This window comes from Zalophus californianus, chromosome 5 (genome assembly GCF_009762305.2).
Source record: "Zalophus californianus isolate mZalCal1 chromosome 5, mZalCal1.pri.v2, whole genome shotgun sequence".
NCBI lineage: Eukaryota > Metazoa > Chordata > Mammalia > Carnivora > Otariidae > Zalophus > Zalophus californianus.
In genome coordinates, this window is record NC_045599.1 from 3,236,479 (window position 1) to 3,260,339 (window position 23,861).

General features: G+C 36.4%; 1 long non-coding RNA gene across 1 annotated transcript in view; it reads left to right on the forward strand.

Moving 5' to 3' along the window:
• The window catches only part of LOC113928444, a 54,375-nt gene extending 34,434 nt beyond the window's left edge, over positions 1 to 19,941 (forward strand). The window contains exons 2-3 of the long non-coding RNA XR_003521902.1: positions 11,955 to 12,301; positions 16,969 to 19,941. This is a non-coding gene — a long non-coding RNA (uncharacterized LOC113928444). The remainder of the gene's footprint in view (positions 1 to 11,954; positions 12,302 to 16,968) is intronic.
• The last annotated feature ends 3,920 nt before the right edge of the window (positions 19,942 to 23,861 follow it).

Sequence of the window (23,861 nt, forward strand, 5' to 3'; positions counted from 1 at the left end):
CTCTAATTTTCTTTTCTTTCTTGACAACTCTGTCTGCTCTTGGTATAATGCTAATGTTATCATAAAATGAGTTTAGAAGTATCTCCAACTTTTTTTTTTTTTGGAGTAGTTTGAGAAATATTACTATCAATTCTTCTTTAATTTTTGGAAGAATTCACCAGTGAAGACATCAGGTCCTGCACTTTTGTTTGTTGAAAGTTTTATTTATTACTAATTTAATCTCCTTACTGTTAAACCGTGTTTTCAGATTTTCTATTTCTTTATTGTCTCAGTGGATTTCATGTTTCTAAAACTTTGCCCCTTTGTTCCATATTGTCCAATTTCTTGACATAATTGTTCACAGTAGCTATCGTTATCCTTTGTATCTCTGTGGCAACAGTTGTAACTTCTACCTCTTCATTTCTGATTTTATTCATTTGAATCCTCTCGATTTTTTTAAGTGAGACCAGCTAAAGATTTGTCAACATTGATTTTGTTTTCAAAGAATCACATCTTAGTTTTACTGATCTTTTCTATTGTTTTTTAGTTTCTATTGTATTAATTTCTGTTTTGATCTTTGTCATTTCCTTCTTACTACACCCTCTGGGCTTCTTTTCTAGTTCCTTGAGTGTAAATTAAGGATTTTTGAGGTTTTTCCAGAATTTTTGATTAGGCACTTACTGCTATGAACAATTATTTGATCCAAAGAGAAATCTATATTCAGAAAGAGATTTGTCCCTTAAATTACACTAATAATGAAATGTCTGTGCAAAATAAAGTGCAGGTGGTGTACGGGTAGAAGTCTGTCTTTCTTCCAGAATGCATAAGATTGATTAAATGGTAAGACTTATAGCCACTGCACTGTGTATTTCAATTGTTTTTCAAACATCTTCTCATGACTGAACCCTCAGTTTCATTGTTCCAGATTTTAAAAGTAACATAAAATGAGGCAGGGGGGGCACCTGGGTGGCTCAGTCAGCTAAGTGTCTGACTCTTAATTTCAACTCAGGTCATGACCTCAGGGTCACAAGATCGATCCCCACCCCAGGCTCTGCACTCAGCGTGGAGTCTATCTGGGATTCTCTCCCCCTCCCCGCTGTGCTGTCTCTCGCTATCTCAAATAAATAAATAAAATCTTTAAAAAGTAACATATAATGGTACTTGGAATCTGCCATATAATGTGATTTAATTACAAAGTCTCTTTTTATGATATAGGTTGTCCATTCCTTAAGTAAATGTTAGATAATGTCATCTTAGAAAAGATCTGTTTAAATCATATTATAAAAAACTAGATAAACAGGGCGCCTGGGTGGCTTAGTTGGTTAAGCGACTGCCTTCGGCTCAGGTCATGATCCTGGAGTCCCGGGATCGAGTCCCACATCGGGCTCCCTGCTCAGCAGGGAGTCTGCTTCTCCCTCTGACCCTCTTCCCTCTCGTGCTCTCTATCTCTCATTCTCTCTCTCTCAAATAAAAAAAAAACTAGATAAACAATTTGGTACATTAAATTAAAATGTCATTTGCATAAAAAGGACTTTTTAAGATTTATATAGCATTGTAACAGCTCCTACAATAAAATGTGGTTAACAGAAGCCAATCATTCCTCTTAGAACTGCTCTTGCTGCATCCCCTATGATTTGGTATGATGTATTTTCATTTTCATTTGCCTCACAGTATTTTTCTTTTAATTTCTCTTTTGATTTCCCCTTGAACCATTGTTTTTTCAGTAATATGTTGTTTAATCTCCACATATTCTTAAATTTTCTTTTTTTCTTCTTGTAAGTGACTATGATTTTCATACCATTGTAGTTTGAAAAGATGCTTGATAAGATTCAAATCTTAAATTTATTAAGAATTGTTTTGTGGCCTAACATATGATCCATTTTAGAGAATTTCCCATGTGCACCCAAGAAGACTGTGCATTCTGTTACTTTTGCAGGAAATGCTCTGTATATGTCTGTTAAGTCCTTCTAGACTAAAGTGTCACTTAAAGCTAACGGTTCCTTATTGATTTTCTGTTTGGATGGTGTATCCATTGATGAATTTGGGGTATTGATGTCCCCTACTGTTACTGTATTGTATATTTCTTCCATTAGGCCTGTTAATATTTCCTGTATATATTAGATAGCCCTATATTAGGTGCATAAATATTTACAAATATTATATTTTCATTACATTGACCCATTAATCATTATATAATGACCTATTTGTCTCTTATTACAGCATTGTCTTAATCTTTTCGTTTGTTTTGTTTTTGTTTTTCTTTGGATACCATTGTAACACCTCCTCCAAAATTCTTTTGATTTCCATTTATGGAATATATTTTCCTTTCAGTCCTAACTATGGGGTAGGTGCATCCTTGTTAACCCTTTAAGAACTATTTCTCAGTTTGTTATAGGCAGTGGGTCTTATGGATGCAAACTCCATTGGCTTCCAAAGCTAGATGATTTGAGGGCTTATCTCTCAAGTATAGGTCTTAATAGTTGGGTTGCCAGATGTGGGCTTCAAATCCTTTGCTCATTAGGCAAAAGCTCAGCATTGTGAGTTCCCTCCCAATTATGACTTACTGTGCTGGGGGTGAGGTTTATGGTGAGATTATGTATCAGCCTCCCCTCTTTACTTCCGTGTGGGATTTTTCCTCACTCACTTGATGTGTAGGAGTTGCTGAGTTATTTTTTCCCAGGGAATATTCTTCCATATGTATCTGTAGACTAATTGTTTCTATGAGAGGAATCACTTTAGCATCCTACTATATCACTATCTTAAACTAAAACCCATTAAACTAATATTCTTTTCATTGATTCGGTTTAGTTTAACATGGCCCTTCTTCTAAAACTGAACCTAGGGGGAAATAGTGTTCTGTGGCCCTATGGAGGATGCTCTCTGCTCACTGCTGTCAGGACATGATTTAGATTTCTAGGATCCCAGGGCCCTGCTGTACCCATCCTATTGTAGGACCTTTGGCAAAGTGTTTAAATTATTTTTGCTTTAACAAAAGTCCTTATGTTTCAAATAAGTGTGCTTCAGTGCTTCTAATATGAAAATTCTGGATTTGTATGAATATTGATCTGATTGAGGATGCATGCAGTTGTCAGCTGATGGGTTAATAGAAATAAGCACAAAAGATGCTATTTAAGTTAAAAATATCAGTGTGGAAAAGAGGTATCAGTGCATCTTAACAAAGATAATAAACGTTTATTTTAATGAAAGACATGCTATTGAGCAGGAAGATAAATATATATACTTTGCCCCCAAAAAAAGAGAAAGAGAGAAAGAAAACAGAGAGGGAGAAAGAAAGAAAGAAAGAAAGAAAGAAAGAAAGAAAGAAAGAAAGAAAGAAAGAAAGAAAGAAAGAAAGAAAGAAAGAAAGAAAGAAAGAGGAAAGAAAGAGAGAAAGAAAGAAAGAAGAAAGAAAGAGAGAAAGAAAGAAAGAAAGAAAGAAAGAAAGAAAGAAAGAAAGAAAGAAAGAAAGAAAGAAAGAAAGAAAGAAGAAAGAAAGAAAAAGAAAGAAAGAAAGAAAGAAAGAAAGAAAGAAAGAAAGAGAAGTAACTTTAAACACTAAAAGCTTGGCTCAGGCCTCTACTACAGAGTATACTGTCTACAAAAACATGAGAAATCAATGGAGTAAAAATTTGTAAATTGAAAAAAGAATTTAGCAAAATTGGGGAAATAACCAATGAAATCAAGTTTTTAATACAAAGTTCAATTAAAAAGTTGTCAAAAAACTAAACATAATTTTCCACAAGTTTCAAATAGCAACAGAAAGTAGATGGAAATAGTCCAACCTCATTAGTCAAAAGTGTGAATTCAAATTAGATACCTGTTTTTGTCAAAGGACTTGATAAAACGTCCTAGTGTTAAAAAGGGGCAAGCAAACAGAAAACTAAATATGTCCGAATTCATTGGCCTAGTGATTCTTTTTGATAAAGTATTCCTGAGAAAATATTCAGAAAGACACAGAAAAAATTAATTTTAAAAGTTACCAAAATATAAACTTAATAAAAAAGTAAAAGCAATCTATGAAAGAAACAAAAATTATCAATAGCTTTTCTACAGTAATAGCTAGTCGAATATGGTGAATTAATTTGGTGGTGTTGTAAAAACTGAATTACCAATTATAAATTATGAGCCTACTAGATATTTATTATCATTTTATAAATTAATTTTTAAAAAATGATAATTCTCAATTACTATGCCTACAATTAAGGTTTACATACATCTACTATATGGTGGTCCCAGGATCCATAATCATCTCGGAAATCCTAATAATATGGAAAGGATTTTAATTTCATTTCCCTTTTCTTTATTATTCTTAATATTTTTTAAATTTTTTTCTTCTATTTTTTTTGAGAGAGAGTGAGCAAAAGCAGAGGAGTAGGGGCAGAAAGAGAGGGAGAGAAAGAGTCATAAGCAGGCTCCACGCTCACCTTGGAGCCCAATTCAGGGCTTAATCTCAGGACCCTGAGGTCACGACCTGAGCCAAAACCAAGAATTGGACACGTAACTGACTGAGCCACCCAGGCACCCCTAGTTCCTTTATCTTTAAATCAACATTTTCAAAAAGTAAAACAAAATTAAAAAATACTTCCAAATCTGGAATTTTACACCTCATTTCTGCCCAAATTCTGGAATTAATCACTCAACATTTCTGGCTTTTTTCCTCTGATGTTTCTGTATTCTTTATTATGTAATCTCTTGTTTCATTATTTATCAGTTTCCAGGATGATCTTTCGAGCATGAAAGATTATTACTTAGTTATCCCACACTGTGCTCTTCTCATCTCCTTTCTTCACAATGTTAATAGAGTCATATTGAATTTCAGGGTCAAATCGACTTTAAGTTATTGTGTCAACTTGACAATGCAAAAGTCCTTTAAAACTAACTCAGTGGTGCATTCTGTCATGTACTGCCTTTCATTTTTCCTGAAGTTGGCATTAACTTCCATTTCCTCATTTGTGTTTTCAAAAATCTGTTCTTCTAGAAGTCTCATCTATGTTCCCTTTTTACATAATATGTTTTCCATATATTTAAAATCAATAATTTTGCTGTATTCAAAGGGGCCTGCTTCTGTTATATTTTCATCCCAGGCATAAATCTGGAAGTTCTGTTTCTTGATCTTTGTGTTGAATTTCCTATACTCTTTCTCTTGGTTTGCTATGGTGTTTTAGTCAATCACATCTCCTTTTTTTTTTTTTTTAAGATTTATTTATTTGAAAGAGAGAGAGAATGAGAGAGAGAGAGAGCACATGAGAGGGGGAAGGCGCAGAGGGAGAAGCAGACTCCTCGCCGAGCAGGGAGCCCGATGCGGGACTCAATCCCAGGACTCCAGGATCATGACCTGAGCCAAAGGCAGTCGCTTAACCAACTGAGCCACCCAGGCGCCCCATCAATCACATCTCCTTAAAACTTTCAAAAATGCAAATAGCTGAGTAATATTCCATTGTATATATGAACCAAGATGTCCTTCAACAGATGAATGGATAAATAAGATGTGGTTCATATATACAATGGAATATGACTTAGCCATCAGAAAGGATGAATACATACCATTTGCAGCAACATAGATGGATCTGGAATGGATTATGCTAAGTGAAATAAGTCAATCAGAGAAAGACAATTATATGGTTTCACTCATATGTGGAATATAAGGAAAATGCAGAGGAACATAGGAGAAGGAAGGGAAAACTGAATGGGAAGAAATCGGAGAGGGAGACAAACCATGAGAGACCCTGGACTCCAGGAAACAAAATGAGGGTTGCAGAAGGTGGTGTGTGGGGGAATGGGGTAACCCGGTGATGGGTATTAAGGAGTACACGTGATGTGATGAGCACAGGGTTTCATACACAACTAATGAATCATTGAACACTGCATCAAAAACTGATGATGGCTAATTGAACTTAAAAAATAATAAATATATAATAAATGCATATAGAAATGGAACTTGTTTTAAAATTTTTGAGCGAGGCTTGGATTGCTATGGACTTCCCTCTTAGGACCAGCTTTGCAGTACCCCATAGGTTTTGAACAGATGTGTTTTCATTTTCATTAGTTTGCATGAATGCCTTAAGTTCATCTTTATTTTCCTGTTTGACTCATTCATTCTTTAGCAGGATGCTCTTTAACCTCCAAGAGTTTGAGTTCCTTCCAAATTTCTTCTTGTGATTGAGTTCCAGATTCAAAGCACTGTGGTCTGAAAACATGGAGGGAATAATCTCAATCTTTTGGTATCAGTTGAGACCTGATTTGTGACCCAGTATGTGTTCTATTCTGGAGAAAGTTCCATGTGCACTTGAGAAGAATGAGTATTCTGTTGTTTTAGGGTGGTATGTTCTCTCCCTCTCTCTCTCTCTCTCTCTCTATATATATATATAGATAGGTAGATAGATAGATAGATAGATATCTATGAAGTCCATCTGGTCCAATGTGTCATTCAAACCTTTTGTTTCTTTGTTGATCTTTGCTTAGATGACCTGTCCATTGTTGTGAGTTGGGGTTTAAAGTCACCTTTTTCATATTATCAATATGTTTCTTTACTTTGGTTATTAATTGGTTTATATAATTGGTTGCTCCCATGTTGGGGGGCAAAGATATTTACAATTGTTAGATCTTCTTGTTGGATAGAACTTTTGGTATGATATAGTGCCCCTTTACAACTCTTACTACAGTCTTATGTTTAAAACCTAACTTGTCTGATATGAGGATTGCCACCCCAGCTTTCTTTTGATTTCCATTATCGCGGTAAAAGATTCTCCACCCCCTCATTTTTAGTGTGGAATTGTCTTCAGATCTAAAATAAGTCTCCTGTAGACACCTTATGGATGTTACTTACTTTTTTATCCAATCTGATAGGCTGTGTCTTTGATTGGAGCATTCAGCCCATTTAAATTCAGAGTAACTACTGAAAGATATGAATTTAGTGCCATTTTATTGCCTGTAAACTCCCTGTTTCTGTAGATTGTCTCTTACCTTCTATGTTCCTCTTGGGGACTCTCTTTACTTACAGAATCCCCCTTAATATTTCTTGCAGGTCTGACTTGGTTGTCACATTTTCTTTCAGTTTCTGTCTGTCCTGGAAGCTCTTTATCTCTCCTTCCATTCTGAATGAGAGCCTTGCTGGATAAAGTATTTTTGGCTGCATGTTCTTCTCATTTATTACCCTGAATATGTCTTGCCAGCCCTTTCTGGCCTGGCGGGTTTCTGTGGACAGGTCTGATGTTATTCTGATGTTCCTCCCTCCATATGTAAGGAACCTTCTCTCCCTAACTACTCTCAGGATAGTTTCTTTGCCTCTAAGATTTGCAAGCTTCACTATTATATGTCAGGGTGTTGATCTATTTTTTATTGATTTTGCAAGTGGTCCTCTCTGCTTCTTGGACATGAATGCTTGTTTCCTTCCCCAGATCAGGGAAGTTTTAAGGGCTGATTTGTTCAAATATACCTTCTAGCCCTCTCTCTTTCCACCCCATGTGGGATCCCAATAATTCAGAAATCAGTGCATTCCAAGGCCTCATTAAATTCTCAAAGCCTTTCTTCACAGGCTATTAGATGAATTTCTCTCTTTTCCTCAAGCTCCTTTCCATCAGCCTGTCTTCTAGATCCTCATTGGCCCTAGCTGTTAGAGCATCCAATTTAGACTGCATCTCATTCATAGCATTTTTAAGTTTGGCTTGATTAGATCTCATTTCTGCCCTTAGCAATTCTGTATTGTCATTTATGCTTTTTTCAAGCCTCACTATTAACTTTATAATTGCTATCCTGAATTCTATCTCTGACATCTTGCTCATATCCATATCGATTTGCTCTGGGGCTGGGAACATTACCTCTGGTTCTTTTCTTTGTTGTGAGTTCCTCCTTCCAGTCATTCTGTCCATGGAAAGATGGGTAAGCCAATGAACCCAGTCCAGAATATTAGTCATGACTGAAGCAAAATACACTCTAGAAAAAATCCAGAAGTTCAGAAGCCACCACATAAAATCACACAAAGTCCAAATGCAATGGAACCATACATTAAAAAAAAAAAAGTGTGGGGAAGAGACACTATGTTCTCATAGGGTGGACAAAGTAGGGTGGCCTGCTTGTTCTTGATTGAGTTTTGGTCTGTGTGTTAGAAGGCACTACATCCCAAAATTGCAAAGAAAGCAACATTTATATTTATATAAAAATAAAATTGAATAGAGAGAAAAAAGGAGTAGAATGAATCATACATCTTTAAAATGTAGATGTGAAAAACAATAAAAGTTAAAAAACAACTTAAAAACATAAGCTGACAAAATAAGAATCTAACTGAAGTGGGAAAAAGGTAAAGAAAAAAATGAAAAATTTTAAACTGAAGGATAAATGAGTCATGAGAGAACACCTGTCGCTCAATATATCATCTTCTCCTGGTGCTGGAGTGTTGCAGTCCATAAGCTTTTCATTCACCTGTTCTTCCAATCTGTCTTCTGGGGTGGGGGTGGGGAGGATGCTGTGCTGTTTTTCAGATATCTTTGCCTGGGAGGAGTTGCCTCACCCCTTGTCAGGGGGATGAGCTTAATATAAGCTGGCCGTTTGTGTGGCTTTTTTTCCCTGGTGTCTTTCTGTGCCTCTTCAGAGAGTTAGAGCAAAAATGGCCATGACTGGATCTCCAGCCCAGGGCTGTAAGATCAGGGTCCCCCCCTTCAATAAACCCTGCGGGTCAAACTGTCTCCACTTCTGGGTGCACCAAGCTCCACAGAAACCCAGTAGTCAGGCCCACTGCAATTCTCCTGCAAGGATTCCCAGGGACCCACGAGTGTCTTGGTGTTTTGTATCTTGGGATGGCAAAGGTTTTTGGGCTCACGTGAACACCCCACACTTCTTCTCCCAGGTCACAGCTGGATGTCACCTTTACTGTCCATTCCGGGGCCACTGCGACCCTGCGAGCTTCTGCCCAGTCATGGGCATAGCTGTTTCATCCCTACAGGGGATGGTAACTGGCCTGCACATTCTAGTTTTTTTGCCAGATGCTCAGGCAAAGAGCAATCTCCCTACTAGCCTGGCTCATGGTTTATGGCAACCCAAGCTGAGAGATCTTCCTGGGATGGTTGACCTTAACCAGTTTCCCTGCTCTGCTGTTTGAGCACTCTATCAGTTCAGGCACCCAGGTTCTTTCTGTGTCTCCTGGAATCCTGAGACCACAGGGACCCACCTAGAATTCTGCCTTTTCCATCCCCTAAGCCCCTTTCAGAAAGGGACGTCTCTCACTGGAGCAGATTTCTAGGGTTCCGAATTTGCTATCCGGTGTTATATCACTTTCTGGTAGCCAGCTTATGGAGGCTCCCTCCCCTCTCTGTTTATCTTCTGATATGTTCCTACAGATTCATGACTTCACACCTCCTACCTTGCAAAAAGCATTTTCTTATGTATCAGGCTAAACTTGTGGTTGTTCAGAATGGTTTGATAGATATACAGCTAAATTCGAGGGACCAGATGAATTGAGGTCCCCTACTCTTCCACCATCTTGCCACCACCTCCCTTGATATCATTCTTAATCATATTTTTGGATACAGCTACTGAAGCTAGGATAACAAAACAAAAATAAGTAAGTAAGTAAATAAATAAATAAATAAATGGCACTGGGTGTTATATGCAACTAATGAATCATTGAACACTACATCAAAAACTAATGTAATATATGTTGTCTAAATGACTATAAATAAATAAATAAATAAATAAATAAATAAATAAATAAATACCACAGTATATTAAAAACTTTTTGCACAGAAAAGGAAATATCCAATACAACAAAGAGGCAATGTACTGAAATCAAAACCATCATGACATACTCCCTCACACTTGTCAGAATAAGTAGTATAAAAAAGACAAGGAATTACTAGTGTTTGTGAGGATGTGGAGTGAAGGAAATCCTTATGCACTGTAGGTGGGAATGCAAATTGTTTCATATTCTATGGAAAATATATGGATGTTTCTCAAAAATAAAATAGAACTACCATATGATTCAGTGGTCTATTTCTAAGTCAGTGGACTACTTCTAAGTACTTGAAAAACAAAAACACTAATTTGAAAAGACACAAGCATTCCAAATTAATTGTAGCATTTTTTTTTTTTTACAATTGCCAGGATATGGAGAAAACCTAATCTGTGAATAGGTAAATAGATAAGAATGAAGATATATACATACACACACACATACACAATGGAATTATACTCAGGCATAAGAAAGAATAATATCTTGCCATTTGTGAAAACATGAATTGACTTAGATGGTATTTTTTTTAATTTTATTTTATCATGTTATGTTAGTCACCATACAATACATCATTAGTTTTTGATGTGGTGATCCACGAACCATTGTTTTCGTATAACACCCAGTGCTCCATGCAGAACGTGCCCTCCTTAATACCCATCACCAGGCTAACCCATCCCCCACCCCCCTCCCCTCTAGAACCTTCAGTTTGTTCCTCGGAGTCCATAGTCTCTCATTGTTCATCTCACCCTCCAATTTCCCTCCCTTCATTCTTCCCTTCCTACTATCTTTTTTCTTTCTTTCTTTTTTTTTAACATATAATGTATTTTTTGTTTCAGAGGTACAGGTCTGTGTTAAAAGTTACAAGTGAGAAAAACACAAATACCATATAAATTCACTTAGATGTGGAATCTAAAAACAAAACAAAATAAATGAACAAACGACCCAGAAACAAAATCGTAAATACAGAGAACAAACTGATGGTTGCCAGAGGTCAGGGAATGAGAGTATGGATGAGAAATTAAGAGAATTAAGAGGTACCATCTTCTAGTTATAAAATAAGACCTGGGGATGTAATATATAGCATACAGTATATAATCAATAATATTTTAACAACATTGGTGATGGTAACTAGACATTTTGGTGAACATTTTTTAATGTATCACTATGGTATACATCTGGAATTAATATAATATAGGTCAATTATTCTTCAATAAAAAAAGAAATGGATTGTTTCATGAATAATAAGCACCAAACCAGACGACAATGCCCATTGTAAGCAATCTGCTACTGAAATTGATCATGTAACACTCAGTGAAATTGCAAGAGAGAAAGAAATCTCACCCACTATTCCAGCCAAGCTGGTTCAATCCATTACATGCATGTCTCAAAATATACAATAAAAAACTTGTCTTTAAATAAAAGAATTTGACAGTGCTTCTTGCCGTATATCATTTTAAATTAATTTGTATTTATCCTATGGTTGCTCTTTATGCCTATACTATTGTGATACTCTGGAAAATTTATGTTGTATACAGGATCTTACACTTATTTTCTAAAATGGGAAATATATAAAGAGTATTGTATTTTTTCTTAACACAAAAACTTCATTTTTAAAAGTTTCAGATTATATTTCATAATAAGCTATATAATATTAGGCAATATATGTTTTAAAGCAAGGAAATGTTTGATTATTGCTATTAGAATTCTCAGTTCATGCCTTCATCATTAAGTATTTAGAAGGAATTTACCATTCACTCAATTCATTAATCACTGACCCAATAATTAATCATTGACTGACTCAATATCCCCAACTGTTAAATGATAATATTTTATAACAATATATATTATATAAATATTTAATTATAACTATTATAACTAAATATAAAATATTATAACTATGTATTATATATCAAATTTTTACATAATATATACTGTTATAAAATAATATATGATATATATGCATATAAGGCATAAAAAATGAGATTTATATAATTTGAATTCCAATCATAGACAAAGAGAAAACCCAATTAAATTTTTGTTAGGATCATGTGACTGTTGCACATTGGCATCATGTCCTCTACTATCTCTTACACTAACAGTGTATTGTGTATCCTTATTATAGTTCTGTTCATTAAATGGCTGCAGCTCACTAAGTCAGTTAGCCTCGTCTACTTGTTTACTGATCAGATGGTCACAGTCATGCCTGTCACAGTCGCAGTGATGATTCATTGTTTTCAAAATTACTTTCCAGGGCAATTCCATGCGATAAGACCAAGAACACCAGTCATTGCCTTGGTTGGGGAAGAGGCTGTGTTGTCCTGACAGCTCAGCCCATCAGTGGATGCTCAGAACATGGAAGTGAGATGGTACTGGAATGATCCTCTAGGCCTGGTGCATCGTTATGGTACTTCCTGGAGTGATATGGAGAAGCAGAGGCCAGAGTACCAAAGGAGGACAGAGTTCCTGAAGGAGAATATTACCAAAGGGCATGTTGCCCTAAAGATCCATCCCATCCAACTTTCAGATGGAGGGGAGTATGCATGTTTCTTTGAAAGCTCCACATACTACAATGAGGCAACATTCCAAGTGCTGGCACAGGTGAGTCTCTACAGTGAAAACTCCTACACAAATTTTATTATTATTATTTTTTTCCATCAGGAGTTTAAAGTATCCATATAGATGGATAAAGGTGGCTAAATCTTTATAAACACTATGAGGGAATGCCAAGAAAGTTAAATAAGTAAAAATAATCTAATCAGTCTGTCCCAACATTCTTTGGCTGTAGTAAAAATATATTTTCATGTTTTCTATTGCAACATCATTACTTTGAAGGAAAGAAAGAACAGGGGTTATAGTAGGTACTATCTCAGAAGAGTCCCAAGAATGTATCTTAGTCTCTATTCAGAAACAGAGAAGGAATTAAACAGAGGCAGAAAGAATCTCACCAGCCTGCTACCAGGCTACATTTTCTGCACCTTGCTGCTACCCACTCTGGCAATAGTCCAGTCAGATGTGGTGTTGCTGACTCTCAATATGACATCCTTGATTATTCAGGTCCCTGCATAATCTGTCCTCTTAAATCTCACTCACTCTCAGATATTTTCCACAAAAACAAAACAAAACAAAACGAAGCAATGCAACACAACTGTACTGCCAGAATGAAAGGTGAGGATTCTAATTCAACCACACACTGAGTCATAGTCAGCATTTTCTCTATAAACACTGTAGGGTTTTATACTGAGCTCAGATGATGAGTTTCTGTATCACCTCCTTTGTGATGGACATTATGAGAAATGAGCCCAATACATCAGATGGAACCAATAATATTGACCTTCTTCCCAAAGGCAGGAAAATCTTCTCCTTCAGGACTCCCTGACCTGTTTGCAAATGCTCCTATCTCCTATTTAGTGATAATTCTGCATATGCCCTAAGTAATCCTTAATCCATATCCATTTACATAATAAGGGGTGGATACTTATATGATTCTTCATAAATTAAAGGAGGCTATTGCAAAACACTTGCTTGCAAGTTTTAAATACTTTTTGAGTCAAAGTTTTTGTTACCGTACACTTTGATCCACACATCCCCTAAGAGATTTTCTGCCGAGTCAGGGAAAGAGTAGTTGCCTCCTTCTGAGATTCCTTCTGGGTTTAGAGAAAATCTGAATCTTTAGGTAAGTATACTGGAGTTCCTCACTGCAAGTCTCTATTGTATGCAAATGAGTGTCACTCCCACAGGAGGTATTTAACCAGGCACTAAGAATGAATGAGACCAATTATGTTCATCCATTCACTGAGATTTCCTTAAGAGCAGGGATCATTCACTCTACTGTGGTAATTTCTGAAGAAATCCATGTGTTAGACATCTACTTCTAGAAGTCCTACAGACATTTCCTAAACCTTGAGTAAACCCTTATCAAGGGCTTTCAATTAGAAAGCCAGTTGCTACTATTGCTTCTTCAATGAACAGCATGTCATTTCTTAGAACTATCTCAATTTTCATTATCTCAGATTTATTTGTTCTTTATACAGTTACCCTATCACTAAATAGAAAACAACTTGCCACTATTCTTCCATTTTACCTGTTTCTTTAGACTATAATTCCTATCTTGAAGCTATTGCCACTAAACTCTGACATTGTGCTTCTGCATGAGTTTGTTATCAGCTCCAACAATGGTTAATTGACACATTTTCTAGAATCTACTTTACAATCTCCTATATCTTGTAGATGAGGTTATCTGATACATCATTTCATTGATTTTTCCAAATCATATATGCAAGGGAAGTTGTATTTGCTACCCAAGCACACTTCTTTAAAATAAAACTAAGATAAAGCCTATGGTGACCTTAATTTGCACTATGAGCATATATTACAAATAAGAGTGATAAATTCCACCCACTTTTTTACTAGGCCCAGAATATCCAAAGAAATTTTAACCAAACTTAACCAAAATATTTTCTAAGAGTTAAGAAAGAAAATTGAAGGTTCTGATATTAGGTGATATAACCTTGTAATGGTGGACTCTACAGGTTTTCTCTCTCTACCCTGGCCATAAGACAATGAAAATCCCAGAGTTTTAAAATGGGTAAAGAATGTATTTAAGTCAGCCTGTGCTATGTCAGAAACCATCCAGGCCTCGAGTATGCCAGTTAGAAACCCACAATAGTGGGAAAACCATGATGACCTGTTTTCCTCTCATGCTGGTGAGCTTTTCTCCACTTTGACCCCTCTGTCTTAACTTGATAATTCCACTTACATCATTAATGGCTAAGGCAACATTTGGAATACACATTTCAATCCTCTAAAAATATCCATACCCCCACCCTTAATTCCCACTCTTATTTTTAACTGATGCTAGACCCACACAATGTATTTTACCCTTACCCCACACATTTAATAAGGTAAAGAGAGTGGAATAACTTGAAGTACAACATTACTTTTCTCTCTCCAGAAAATCAGACAGTAATGAAACATTTATCATGTTTCTACCAAAAAAAAAAACTGATTTATATAATTTTGTCTTCAGAAAATACCCACCCATAATTGCATTTCCCTTCAACTCTTAGAAGGTAGCTGAATACATGAAATGTAATGGGATAGCCTTTCAAATTGAAAGATCCCATAAAATGGAAATCTTCTTTTCCTTGTTTTCTTAATTGATTAACACTTTAAGGTGAATAATATTTATTTATTATAACCCAGTAAGCAGTTTATATGGAGTAATTTTACACCCATTATATGGGTTGAGACACTTTTATCCTCATTTTACAAAAAGGGAATGGATGTATACAGAGACCAGGTCATTAGTTACACTGGGTCACTGATGCCAGCCAGTACAAATACAACCTTTGACTCCAGAGCTTATCCTCACAACCATGATGCTTTACTGATTCTCAAAGCTATTGTATTCTGATAATACCATTTATCAGTACCAACATTGGAGGGACCACTGTGCCAACGAGGTCATCACTGGTGTGGCATGCTATTTACTACCTCCTCTGGTGTTTGTCAGGGTCTGGCCATCCATGCAACATCAGATGACATTAGATAATTTTCCTTCACCAACCTAATAGAAGGACTGCCTTAACAAATTATTACAAATGGGATGGTCTAAAAACAACAGAAATGCATCTTCTCACAGTTCTGGGGGCCAGAGTCCACAACCAAGGTGTCATCAGGGTTATGGTCCCAGGGAAGCATCTCAGGAGAGTGTTTCCTTGCCTCTTCCAGCTTTTGGTAGCCCCAGCCATGCCTTGGCTTGTGCTGAAATTTCTCCATTCTCTGCCTCCATCTTCACAGGGTCACTTTCCTGTGTCTCTGGGTTCAAATTTCTTTTGGTTTATAAAGACCACATTCCCTTTGGATTAGGACCCACCCTAATCCAGTAAAATTTCCTCTTTACTAATTACATGTACAAAATGGTTTCCGAATAAGGGCACAGATATTGAAGGTTAGGACTTGAACATATCTTTTCAGAAAACATAATTCAGGGGTGCCTGAGTGGCTCAGTCATTAAGCTTCTGCTTTCAGCTCAGGTCATGATCCTAGGTTCCTGGGATCTAGTCCCGCATCAGGCTCCCTGCTAAGCGGGAAGCCTGCTTCTCCCACTCCCCCTGCTTGTGTACCTTCTCTGGGCCTCTCTATGTCAAATAAATGGATAAATCTTAAAAAAAAAAAAAAGAAGAAGACATAATTCAAACCACAACAGGGATAATTTGATCCCAGTCAATTTGATCTTTGTTGTTGTTGTTATAGGCTGTATTACTTACTCTGCATAATACTCTGTGGAATGCTGCATACCATTCACTGAATTTCAAAAGACAGTAGCTTAAACCAGAGCTTCTTTTCTCTGAGTTAAAGGCAGAAGGGAGCACAGAACTGAAAGAATGGCTAGACACTGTGAGGTTCACACATTTCTTATCTTGATGTTTTGCCACAGCCACATAATCCACTTTTGAAGGTGACTCACAGACAGTGTGCTCTAGCCCTTGAGAAGGGAGAAAGAGTGAAGGGAAAGGTGTATCTCTCAATTTTGAGGGAAATATTCTAGAAGACATACACATAATTTTCTTTTCAAATACTACCATCAGCATATCAAAGCCACTCCTAATTGTAAGGGGCAGGGGTTGGAAAATGCATTCTTAACCTGGGCTGACATATCCACAGTTAAAATTTATATCTTTCCCCAAAGGGTTCTATCCAAAATCGTAGCTACTAACCACATGTTACATTGAAATTTAAATGTTGTTGATATACATTTAATCAGTTCCTATTTCAGGTGCTCAGTAGCCACCCATACCTAGTTTATCTGAACCACATTGATGTTAGTAGTGTTCCCAACATCATAATTCCTTATTTAAAATAACATCTTTATAACTAGGCATTAAAAGATATTTGGAGAATGACTAACAATTTTCCACAGAATACCACCAACTGATGTGTGCCTTTAGCTTTAGAGGTACCAAGTGATTTGATGGATGTTTTTCTACCCAACTTTAAGAATCATCAGATAAAATACTCAGTAATGTTTCAAAGGGGAGAGGGGTAAAAAGAAAACAATTAATACAGACATGCTGGGCATTTGGGTACTTTGTTAAATGTTGATACAGCTGGTTTTTCTCCAAAGTTCTCCATGACTAGTTAATTTTCTAACTTCCACTTTTATATATAAGAAAATTGAGTTTCATAGAAGTTTATTAACATGTAAAATGGCAACAAAACACTTGGAGAAGTGTAATTTCTCTGTCTCTCTTTCGCTATTCTAGTCTCAGGTATGGTTCCTCATATTCACATTGAGTCTGGCAATAGAAGGGATATTAAGTTGACCTGCATATCTGTGGGGTGGTATCCAGAGCCTGAGCTGCAATGGAGGGACCATCAAGGACTGCACTTGACACCAGTCTCTGAGACAAAGACAGTGGAAGAAAATGAACTGTTTCGTGTGAAATCATCTCTCACAGTGGACAAAAGTTCAACAGCTAATGTGTCCTGTGTTGTAAGGAACCTAATACTCAAAGTGGAGAAGGAAATGCCTGTTTCCATGGCAGGTCAGTTCCCTCCAAAGTCTGTATCTTGAGATATCACTGCTAATTGAGAAGATATTACTGACAAAGACCTATGACTGACAGACCTAGAAGAATGTTCTAGTTTATCCATTTGTAACTCTTAATGTGAAGAACTTGTAAAAATTCATATTTGGTCTTGTTTTGTATTTCTTTTTGTGACAGAAATGTCACGGTTCTACTTTATAAAAATGAATATGTGAATGCACAAAAGCATTCAAAGAGTGAAAAAGTATTTTGAGGAATATTTCCAAGTTCCTCCTAAACTTCTCCTGATCCACTGCCTAGCGAGAGCCACTTTTCACAACTTGGTGTTTTCTCCCATCTGTCAAATTGAATTTGAATCCTGGTAGGGCCATTTCCCAGCTTCATGATCTTGTGTAAGTACTGAGCTCCCTGTGCTCAGTTTCCATCTGTTAAATATGGGTAATATTAGTGTCTACCTCATGAAATTGCTATGAGTATTAACTAATATATTTAATATCACAGGCAAAGAAGAGCTCAGACACTCCAATCTATTCTTTATGCCTACCCAAAGTGATCTTTCAAAGGAGTTTGCCCAAATTATCTCCCCCAACTTCTGTTTATACAAATGTCTTTATCTGGAGTATTTCACTCAGTCAACAACACTCTATCTCTTGTCCTTTCTTATCTCTCCAGCTTCATCTTTCATCCCTCTCCTCCTTGTCTCCAACTCCTCCTACCTCACATTAATTCTCTGAATATTCAACCATGCAATACCCCTGGTAGGCTGTTATTGACACACTTGTTCTATTTTCCTGTCACTAAGAGTTTCCTACTGGTCCCTCAATACTTCATCTTATCTTCCCAGGAAGCTGTCTTCAACCTATTCTGTGTTAAGTGCACTCTTTACTCATACATTATTGTGATTATTTGTTTAACTATTTCCCGAGACAGAATAATAAACTCCCAAGGACACTATATCTTATTTCTTTTATGTCCCCATTTCTTAGAAAAATACTGAGTCACAATATGCTTTCCTACAGTAGATAAATATTTGTATGATCTTTTATCAACAAGTGAAGTGCCATTTCTATAATCCTTTGGTTTGGGCAATCACATTGTTTTAATATAATTAGAAAGAGAACTTGAGTTTGGGAATGTGAAAGAAGCAAACACATACAGCAGAACAAAGGATTTTTGTTCAATAACTTTAGTAAAACGAAGAATAGAGGAAATTAGCAGTTTCTTACTGACATTTTTATACTGAAGAAATGAGTTGAAACATAATAGGGTGTCATGAGTTGGGGCAATATTATAAAGCTCTTGAAAATCTGAATGTAAGAGATAAAATATTTTTTAAAATTTTTTATTATATTTATGTATTTGAGATCACCAATTAAAAATTCCACAGACATCTTGTTGAGATCTTAAATGAGGGTAGTCCTTGAATGAAAGTGTCCTTGATATCTCTTTTAAAAGAACAATATTAAGTAGAAAAATATCAAAACAATAGTGAATTTTACTGATTTCAGTTGCTAGCTGACAGATGTCTCATAAGAAACTTTTAATTGAAAGAAAAGTTTGTCTCTAAAACCATGAATCCCATTTGGCTTGTTAACCAAGATGTCACAATTTCTCCTTTACTCTTTAAGAAGCTCCACATGCCTCTCACTCATTGGCATATTGTCCTCACATATATGTTTAAGTAGAAAATAATGGAATAGAAAGGACACATTACAATGTCAGTTTGGGGAAACAAAGGTGAAAAATTGGAAAAAAATAAATACTTTAATGCATTTGTTCATTTTAACTTATTATGACAGAATTATTTTCCATATATAGTAATAGAGTAACATTAATGTTTGCTAAATGTTGATTGTGGGTACATGGAAGTCTGATGTATTATTTGTATGTTTTAAGCATATTCAAACATTGTGATAATTTATAAAATAAACTTTCTGAGTCTCCATACATTAGGAACTAAAAAGGAAACAGAAGCCTCTTTAGCATTCCTGAATTCTGTAGAATTTCAGGGAGGCACAGGTGAGGCTTAGAATCTGTGCCATTCTTAGCAATGTCTCCTAAAAGAAAACTCTTGGGATCTGTTCCCAGCAGCCAACCCACTGATGCCAAGCTGGATACTAAGTGAGACAATCTCTATTGTTCAGATGCCTTGTTCCTTGAGACTATACTTGGATAGTGTGGTTGGCTGTTATCCTGATTTTCCTGGCCATCAGTGCAACCATCTATCTTCTAATTGTGTGTGCTAGAAAAGCCAAAGGTAAATGAAAACAAACAAACAATCAAACCAAAAACAGCAACAATAAAAACTGGGGGATTCGGTTCATTCATGGAAGAAATAAAGAATAATAGTAACACAAAATTCATAAATGGTTTGTAAAGGGTCTTAAGCATTTAAAATTGGAAACAAGAAAAACTATACAGAAAAAAAATTTCTAAGTACACACTTATGGCTCTGCATGTTTGTCAGAAAATAGAGGTTGTCTGGTCAAGGTCAATTATTTCATCAAGAAAAACAAAAACATACACTTGGTTTGTGATCTGGCACTTAAATATGTGACATAAGTTGTTAACTGAAGTCTTAGTTTAGCATTAAAATGGCATTTTCTGGTATCAGAATGCAGGTGTTCTTTCATATTTGTGTGGGGGGGTTACAGGCTAGAGCAGCATTCAGAACATTTCTTCATGAGCATAAGCAAGAAGACATTAACAAATTAAGGTTTTTACCCAGCCCATGACTACTTGTGACTGCCTTTCTCCGGTCCCTAGGGGAAAAATAAAATGTCTCATAAGAGAGCCTGTTTCTCTGTGCTCTAACTTGATAACTTTTCTCTAAGCAGGACTGGCTACCCACAGTCTGTGGGACTTCTGTGCCTCAATTTTCAATGTGTCCAATGAGATCTTTAAACGAATGCTCTCCTCAGAGCTAATGTCAATGCTATAGATAACCTTATGCAGCTATTCTTGCAGAACTAGATGTATTTCTGTTTTTTTTTTCTCCATTAATCAAGTTTCCAGTATCTTGAGGGCTACTTTCCTGCAACATGCCTTACCTCAACTAGTGCTGAAAAGAATCAGGACAGTTTTCAAAGGTAAGATTAAACAAAGAAACAAACAGCAACAACAACTACAAAACATCCCAGAGTGTGAAGAGATGCATAGTGCTGTGTTAAAGTTTACTCTCATCACCTGACAGTTCATGCAAATGATATACTTTATACAGCTAAATTCATGTACAATATAGGCATTTTGCAAAATGTCCAATACTGTCTTCTTGGTCAGTATGAAAAAGTTGTTTTTCTTTTTTTTTTTAATTTTATGTTACGTTAGTCACCATACAATACATCATTAGTTTTTGATGTGGTGATCCATGATCCACTGTTTTCATATAACACCCAGTGCTCCATGCAGTACGTGTCCTCCTTAATACCCATCACCAGGCTAACCCATCCCCCCACCCCCTTCCCTTCTAAAACTCTGTTTGTTTCTCAGGGTCCATAGTCTCTCACGGTTCATCTCTCCCTCCAATTCCCCCTCTCATTTTTCCCTTCCTTCTCCTAATGTCTTCCAGGCTGTTCCTTATGTTCCATAAATAAGTGAAACCATATGATAATTGACTTTCTCTGCTTGACTTATTTCACTTAGCACAATCTCCTCCAGTCCCATCCATGTTGATGGAAAAGTTGGGTATTCATCCTTTCTGATGGCTGAGTAATATTCCATTGTATATATGGACCACATCTTCTTTATCCATTCATCTGTTGAAGGGCATCTCGGCTCTTTCCACAGTTTGGCTATTGCAGACATTGCTGCTATGAACATTGGGGCGCATATGGCCCTTCTTTTCACTACATCTGTGTCTTTGGGGAAAACACCCAGGAGGGCAATTCCTGAGTCATAGGGTAGCTCTGTTTTTAAATTTTTGAGGAACCTCCACAGTGTTTTCCAAAGTGGCTGTACCAACTTGCATTCCCACCAACAGTGTAAGAGGGTTCCCCTTTCTCCACAACCGCTCCCAACACTTGTTGTTTCTTTCCCTGTCCATTTTTGCCATTGTAACTACTGTATGATGGTATCTCAATGTGGTTTTGATTTGAATTTCCCTGATGGCTAATGATGATGAACATTTTTTCATGTGTCTGTTAGCCATTTGTATGTCGTCTTCAGAGAAGTGTGTTTTCATATCTTCTGCCCATTTTTTGACTTGATCATTTGTTTTCTGGGTGTTGAGTTTGAGAAGTTCTTTATAGATCTTGAATACCAGCGCCTTATCTGTAGTGTCATTTGCAAATATCTTCTCCCATTTCATGGGTTGCCTCTTTGTTTTGTTGACTGTTTCCTTTGCTGTGTAGAAGATTTTTATCTTGATGAAGTCCCAAAAGTTCATTTTTTATTTCGTTTCACTAGCTTTTGGAGATGTATCTTGAAAGAAGTTGCTGTGGGCGATGTGAAAGAGGTTATTGCCTATGTTCTCCTCTAGGATTTTGATGGATTCCTGTCTCACATTGAGGTCTTTCATCCATTTTGAGTTTATTTTTGTGTATGGTGTTACAGAATGGTTGAGTTTCATTCTTCTGCACGTGGCTGTCAAATTTTCCCAGCACTATTTATTGAAGAGACTGTCTTTTTTTTATTGTTATGTTAATCATCATATATTACATCATTAGTTTTTGATGTAGTGTTCCATGATTCATTGTTTGTGCATAACACCCAGTGCTCCATGCAGAATGTGCCCTCTTTAATACCCATCACCAGGCTAACCCATCCCCTTACCCTCCTCCCCTCTAGAACCCTCAGTTTGTTTTTCAGAGTCCATCGTCTTGAAGAGACTGTCTTTTTTCCATTGCATGTTTTTTCCTGCTTTGTCAAAGATTATTTGACCATAGAGTTAAGGATCCATATCTGGGTTCTCTATTCTGTTCCATTGGTCTATATGTCTATTTTTGTGCCAGTACCATGCTGTCTTGGTGATCACAGCTTTGTAATATAGCTTGAAATCAGGCAATGTGATGCCCGCAGCTTTGTTTTTCTTTTTCAACATTTCGTTGGCAATTCGGGGTATTTTCTGATTCCATACAAATTTTAGGATTGTTGTTCTAGCACTTTGAAACATGTCATTGGAATTTTGATCAGGATGGTGTTGAAGATATTGATTGCTCTTTGTAGCATAGACATTTTAACAGTGTTTATTTTTCCGATCCATGAGCATGGAATATTTTTCCATCTTTTTGTGTCTTCTTCAATTTCTTTCATGAGTGTTCTGTAGTTCCTAGAGTATAGATCCTTTACCTTTTTGGTTAGGTTTATTCCGAGGTATCTTATGGTTTTTGGTGCTATTGTAAATGGAATCGTTTCCCTAATTTCTATTTATACAGTTGCGTTGTTAGTTTATAAGAAAGCAACTGATTTCTGTGCATTGATTTTGTATCCTGCCACATTACTGAATTGCTGTATGAGTTCTAGCAATTGGGGGGGGGTCTTTTGGGTTTTCCACATAAAGTATCATGTTGTCTGCGAAAAGAGAGAGTGACTTTTTCTTTGCCCATTTGAATACCTTTTATTTCTTTTTGTTTTCTGATTGCTGTTGCTAGGACTTCTAGTACTATGTTGAACAATAGTCGTGAGTTTGGGCATCCTTGACGTGTTCCTGACCTTAAGGGAAATGCTTTCAATTTTTCCCCATTGAGGATGATATTCTCTGTGGGTTTTTCATAGATGGATTTTATGAACTTGAGGAACGTTCCCTCTATCCCTATACTCTGAAGAGTTTTAATCAGAAAAGGATGTTGTATGTTGTCAAATGCTTTTCTGCATCAATTGAGAGGACCATATAGTTCTTCTCCTTCCTCTTATTAATGTGTTCTATCACATTGATTGATTTGCAAATGTTGAACCACAGTTGCATCCTGGGGATAAATCCCACTTGGTCATGGTGGATGATCCTTTTAATGTATTGTTGGATCCTATTAGCTAGGATTTTGTTGAGGATTTTGGAATCCATATTCATCAGGGACATTGGTCTGAAATTCTCCTTTTTGATGTTGTCTTTGCCTGGTTTGGGGATTAAAGTAATGCTGGCCTCATAGAATGAGTTTGGAAGTTTTCCTTCTGTTTCTATTTTTTTAAACAGCTTCAGTAGAATAGGTATTATTTCTTCTTTGAGTGTTTGGTAGAATTCCCCAGGGAATACATCAGGCCCTGGACTCTTGTTTTTTGGGAGGTTTTTGATCACTGCTTTAATCTCATTACTGGTTATTGGCCTATTCAGTTGTCAATTTCTTCCTGTTTCAGTCTTGGCAGCTTATAGGTTTCCAGGAAGGCCTCCATTTCATCCAGATTGCTCAATTTATTGGCATATAGTTGTTGATAATAATTTCTAATAATTGTTTCTTTTTCCTCGGTGTTAGTTGTGATCTCTCCTCTTTCATTCACAATTTTATTAATTTGGGTCCTTTCTCTTTTCTTTTGGATAAGTCTGACCAGTGGTTTATCGATCTTTTTAATTCTTTCAAAGAACCATCCTCTAGTTTCGTGGATCTGATCTACTGTGTTTCTGGTTTCTAGTTCATTGGCCTCTGCTCTAATTTCAATTATTTCTCTTCTAATGCGTG